This window comes from Notechis scutatus, chromosome 4 (assembly GCF_049901735.1).
Source record: "Notechis scutatus isolate UNSWTSFEM ecotype Mainland chromosome 4, rNotScu1.2, whole genome shotgun sequence".
Classification (NCBI taxonomy): domain Eukaryota; kingdom Metazoa; phylum Chordata; class Lepidosauria; order Squamata; family Elapidae; genus Notechis; species Notechis scutatus.
Window position 1 is genome coordinate 6,938,025 of NC_142012.1, and position 6,661 is coordinate 6,944,685.

A 6,661-nucleotide genomic window follows, 5' to 3' on the forward strand; every position below is an offset into this window, starting at 1 on the left:
GAATAGAATAGAATAGAATAGAATAGAATAGATATTGGAAGGAATAGAATAGAATAGAATAGAATAGAATAGAATAGAATAGAATTAGAATAGAATAGAATAGAATAGAATAGAATAGATATTGGAAGGAATAGAATAGAATAGAATAGAATAGAATAGAATAGAATAGAATAGAATAGAATAGAATAGAATAGAATAGAATACTTTATTGGCCAAGTGTGATTGGACACACAAGGAATGTGTCTTGGACACAAAAGGAATTTTTGGATATGAGTAGGTGCTCTACTTGGAACCCCAAAGTATTCTTCTGCCACAGACCAGGGGAACCACTGACTTCCTGCAGCGATCTTCCTGGCCTTGGGAGCATCCAATCTGAGCAGGAACTGGAAACAGCCAAGCCTGGAATGTTTATTATTATTGTTTTTTTGAAGAAGCATCTTCCAGGATGGCAAGGCTGGGCCAGAATTTTGTGGGAAGAGAAAAAGCGCCTCTTAATGTCAGTGTTTGTCTGTTGTTGTGGCCTTATTGGGGTTTTTTTTTTTTTAATTGAATCCAGCGTTCCCCATTCCACACATTTCTAAGGGTTGGGTGGTCTCGCTCTTCCTGGGAAAAACGGGTGACACGTGATGGGCAGAACTTGATGGGAAAAGCTGCTCATTTCTCACAGGCTCTTTGCCCAATTGAGCCCTGAATGGAGAGTGACAAGGAAGCCGAGACTTCATTCCCAAGCAAGAACAGAAGCCCAGGTCAGAAGACGCTGATCTTCCTTGGAGGGCGGGGTAGCATGATAAGAAGAAGGTGGGTCCAAAGCCCCTGAGGGCAGGACAAGGAACCATGGATGGAGGATTGTCAAAGAGAGATCCAAACTAGAACTACAGAGAAAATGCCTAATATTGAGAAACGTAACTCAGAGTAGAACATGTCGCCTCCAGAAGGTGTAGGTGCTGCATCACAGCAGGCTTTCAAGAAAAGATTGGACAACCGTTTGTCCAGGATGGAATGAGGGCTTCTGCCTTGGGCAGAGGGTTGGACTAGAAGACCTCCAAGGTCCCTTCCAGCCCTATCATTCTCTTTTCTTCTTTTCTCTTCCCTTCCCTTCTCCTCTCCTCCCCTCTCTTGCTATTCTCTTCTGTTCTGTTCTAGTCTTTCCTTTTTCTCTTCTGTTTTGTTCTGTTCTGTTCTATTCTTTAATCCTAGGATGCCACTTTGCCATGGGTGCCTGCTTATTAATAGGGCATTTAGAATAGAATAACAGTTGGATGGGACCTTGGAGGTCTTCTAGTCCAACCCCCTGCCTAGGCAGGAAACCCTACACCACTTCAGACAAACGGTTGTCCAATCTCTTCTTAAAAACTTCCAGTGTTGGAGCATTTACAACTTCTGGAGGCAAGTTGTTCCACTGATTAATTGTTCTGTCAGGAAATTTATCCTTAGTTCTATGTTGTTTCTCTCCTTGATTAGTTTCCACCCATTGCTTCTTGTCCTGCCCTGAAGTGCTTTGGAGAATAGTTTGACTCCCGCTTCTTTGGGGCAGCCCCTGAGATATTGGAAGACTGTTCTCATGTCTCCCCTGGTCCTTCTCTTCCCTAGACTAGCCATGCCCAGTTCCTGCAACCGTTCTTCGTATGTTTTAGCCTCCAGTCCCCTCCTAATCCTCTTTGTTGCTCTTCTCTGCACTCTTTCTAGAGTCTCAACATCTTTTTTTTTTTACATTGTGGCAACCAAAACTGAATGCCGTATTCCAAGTGTGGCCTAACCAAGGCATTATAAAGTGGCATTAACACTTCACATGACCTACTAAAAATATTGGACAAGAATACACATGTGGTTGGGAAAAAAATGATAAAACAACATATAGATTTAAAACCAGAGATGTTTTTTATTGGGAATTTTGCCTGAAGGTTACAATGGAGAGATAACATATTTGATTATCAATGTACTAACAGCAGCTAGGGTTGTATTTGCACAAAATTGGAAAAATGAGAAAATTCCAACAGAGGAGGAAATTAAGAAAACTTTTCTGCCTTCTGCACAGAGGTGGATTTGAAGCTGTGCAGATGCAGATAGATAAACTCAACAAAACGTCCATAACAAATTACATTTATTGGTTCATCAGGTATCCTCATAACTCACGTTTGTGACGAAGTTCTTCTTTAATGACCAATCCTTTGCATATCTGCCTTGTAGTAAAAGATGGTTATCTCCTAACCCATCTCGTAGCGATAGAAAGAAACTGCCATGAGTTAGAGAGTTCAGGCAAAGAATGAGGGAAATTTCCCCCAACCCTTTGAGGGTCAATCTAGTGACCAATCAGGATTACAGATGTGGCCACGTGACATGAGCTACATTTCCCAGGATACCTTTAACTACATTTACCATGATGCATTCCCTTAAGGGGACAGCTCATAATTCCTAAGTAACTATCCAATTCCCATAGACTGGCTGGGACAGCACAAAAACAATTAAGAAAATAATGGAATGTGCAGAAATGAGTAGATTGACAGTGGCAATTAGAGAACAGGAAGAAAAAGATTATTCTAAGATTTGGAATTTATTCTATGAATGGTTAGATAGAAGAATAAGAAACTGAAACATGTGATAATAGTAATAACAGGTAACGAATTGATTTGGATTGAGTAAGAGAATGAATCTAACTTAGGTAAGGATGGGATATATTTTTGAAAGATAATAATTACAATGTTAATGAGAATGTAACAATTGACCAATGTGATATAAAATATTTATTAGAATGGTTATAAATATAAACAAGAAATGTATGATAATATGATTATGAGCACAAGAGATGTCTATCCCACCGATACACTGTTGAATGGAAAGATTCTTTTATTTGTTTTTGTTATAAAAATAAAAATACTTCACGTGATCTTGATTCCATCCCTCTGTTTAGGCAGCCTAGAACTGTCATATGTCTGATTTGGGGCAGGTTCTCATGAAAACCTCCTTTCCCTTGACCTCACCCAGTCCTCTCCTTTCTGGGGAGGGTCTCCCCCATCTGACACCCAGACTCCCCCTAAAGAGAAGGAAGGCACCCATCCAGTGCCTGAGGAGTGCCCCACCAGCCTCCTACACAGGGCCAATGCTCATGTGAAATCGTCATCCTACACCCTGCTCGTATATAATGCTGGCATTTAGACATTCCAAGTGTGATCAAAAAGCATTTCCAGAAAAAGCTGTTTGGGCCTAGATCTGATTTAATGCAGATCTAAGCCGTTAATATATCATGGCAAAGGCTGAATGGACTCTGTTCGATCCCGACTGAAGTTTATACCAATTTTAAAGTATATATTTCATCCACTCCTTCTGCAAATCCAAAGGAGTTAAAGTGGAAAAACGGCAACTTTGATCAAAAGGTCTAGAAGGGTGTGTCTCAACCTTGGCCACTTTAAGACATCTGGATTTCAACTCCCAGAATTCCCCAGCCAGCTGGCTGGGGAATTCTGGGAGTTGAAGTCCACATCAGAGGTGGGATTCAGCCGGTTCAGACTGGTTCTGGAGAACCGGTAGTGGAAATTTTGAGTAATTTGGAGAACTGGCAAATCCCACCTCTGACTGGGCCCGCCCCCATCTGTTCTCTGCCTCCCGAGTCCCAGCTGGTTGGCTGGGTCTTCTTTGGTTGCTCTGCGCAAGAGAATGGAGCTGGAAAGCAGGTTAGCAGGGTGGGGAGGGAATGGGATTTTGCAGTATCCTTCCCCTGCCACACCCACCAAGCCATGCCCACCAAACCACGCCCACAGAACCGGTAGTAAAAAAAAAAAAATTGAATCCCACCACTAGTCCACATGTCTTAAAATCACCAAAGTTGAGAAACACCAATCTAAAAAAAGCACCCTGCCCAAGAAAGGACTCCTCAGGCCATCCAGACCATGGCTAGTGTTGCGTTGTGGGGAAAAAACGACTTGAGACCCAGTTGATCTTTCATTCTTTTTATTTCTCTCTAGAACTGAACAACCGCGGAACCGCGGCAGCCTTCTTTATAGCGGGCTGCTCACGGCTCGCAGCCAATGACGGCTCTTCGAATTTCCCGCCGTCAGGACTGACCAATCCAAGGTGAGTATGTAAATATATAACAGCTAGCCCGACCTTATGTGGAGAACAATGAAACTGTGGGAGGCTGAGTGTGCTTTGCTGCAGACCTCAGGCAATTCCCCCTTCTTTCCTTTCATTCAGCTTTGGATCTGCCCCTGGTAGACCCCTGAAGCCCTCCCAGCCCCAAACCAGCCCCAAATTCCGCCAATATGATTTGGCCTCAGTTGTTGTCCAGTCGCTAAGTTGTGACTGACTCTTCGCAACCCCCATGGACCACAACACACCAGACACACGCGCGCACATACACAGTCCTCCCCTGCCTCCTGGAGTTTGACCAAATCCAAGTTTGTTGTGTCGATGACCCTCTCTAACCACCTCCTTCCCCTTTGGCCTTCCATCTTTCCCAACATTTGGGGTCTTCCCCAAGGAGTCCTTCCTCTCTTCTCATTTGGTGGCTGAAGCATTTGAGCTTCAGCCTCAGGCTCCAGTGGCCTAGAGATGAAGCTCTCGTCTCACAATAGAATAGAAATTCTTTATTGGCCAAGTGTGATTGGGCACACAAGGAATTTGTCTTGGTGCAAATGCTCTCAGTGTACGTAAAAAGAAAAGATACATTTGTCAAGAGTCAAGTCATAAGGTGCAACACTTAATGATAGTCATAGGGTACAATAAGCAATCAAATCATACTAGAAAACAGTCTAGAATAGAATAGAATAGAATAGAATAGAATAGAATAGAATAGAATAGAATAGAATAGAATAGAATAGAATAGAATAGAATATGGAAGGAATAGAATAGAGAATAGAATAGAATAGAATATTGGAAGGAATAGAATAGAATAGAATAGAATAGAATAGAATAGAATAGAATAGAATAGAATAGAATAGAATAGAAATAGAATAGAATAGAATTCTTTATTGGCCAAGTGTGATTGGACACACAAGGAATTTGTCTTTGGTGCAAATGCTCTCAGTGTCCATAAAAGAAAAGATACATTTGTCAAGACTCAAGAATCATAAGGTGCAACACTTAATAATAGTCATAGGGTACAATTTTTTTTTTGTTTTCCCAAATTTTGTTTTATTGTACTTTACTAATTTATTTGATTATTTTTGTTAGCTTTTATTGTTTTTTATTTATTTATTTAAAATATGGTTTTGCATTATGTAAGCTACCTCCAGTTGCCATGGGCGAACAGGCGGCATTATAAATTAAATAAATAAATAAATGAGTAAACAAATCGTACCAGGAAACAGTCAATATAAAGCGACAGTTACAGTCATACAGTCACAAGTGAGAGGGGATGGGTGATAAGGAGTGATGTGAAGATTAATAGTAATAGTAGTGCAGACTTTGTAAATAGTTGAACAGTGTTGAGGGAATTATTAGTTTAGCAGAGTGATGGCTTTCGCGAAAAAACTGTCCTTGTGTCTAGTTGTTCTGGTGTGCAGTGCTCTATAGCATCATTTTGAGGGAAGGAGTTGAAACAGTTTATGTCCAGGATGTGAGGGGGTCTGTAAATATTTTCACAGCCCTCTTTTTGACTCATGCGGTATACATACAGGTCCTCCATGGAAGGCAGGTTGGTAGCAATTGTTTTTTCTGCAGTCCTAATTACTCTCTGAAGTCTGTGTCTGTCATGTTGGGTTGCAGAACCAAACCAGTTAGTTATAGAGGTGCAGATGACAGACTCAATAATTCCTCTATATGAGGAGATTGTGAGTTCAATCCTAGGCAGAGGCTAATATTTGGAATGGACTCTCCTGCTCGAGCAGGGGGGTTGGACTAGATGACCTCCAAGATCCCTTCCAACTCTGTTATTCTATGATCTATCTGTCCCTGTCATGCCCCTGTCAGAATCTGATTCCGAGGGGGAGGCCGAGCAGCTGACAGGGAGTGGGAGTGTGGCTCTGTTGGCTCTGGAAGAAACTGAGGAAGGGCACAGTCCGGCTGGGCAGAGCAGGGGAGAGGTAGAACAAGGCAGAGGCAATTCGGAGGAAGACCAAGCCCACCCCCTCTTCATCCTAGGGCATGCAGGGAGGAACGGAGAAGGGAGAATGTGAGTTGCATGGCTTACGGGGGGAGGAAAGGGCCCTGATTCCCTTCATTACCTGCAGCTGGGAACACAGTGTTTAAAAGTTGTTGTGCACAGCAACTTGTTGGAAGCAAATTGTGTATTATCTTGCTTTGTCAAGGCTTATCTGGGCTCCTGGAGTCTTCCCAACTGTGTGTGTTTTGGCCTTTGACGTGTGCAATTCCTTCTCCTGTCCTGTCCAGTTAATTGCTGCAGGGTGGTTTGTGTGGATTTTTATTTGCAGTTTGTATGTACTTTGTTTTCGGAGTGAATTTCCTCCCCTTAAAGACTGTTCTTGGGAGAGATTTTTCTCCAGACGAAGATAATTGGACATTGGGGGCAAAGTTGGAGGTATTAAAAGGGACTTTTCTTACTTAGGTGACTGCGTTGCCTTTGTGCCACATCCCTTTGGGTCATCACAGTCCCTCCCAAGGACAGTCTGGGTGGATTTCCTTTAGGATCGACAGATTGGCTCTCCTTGCAGTCCAGGGAGGACTGTCTTCTTCAACAGCAATACGAAACCAAGAACCAGTAACACAA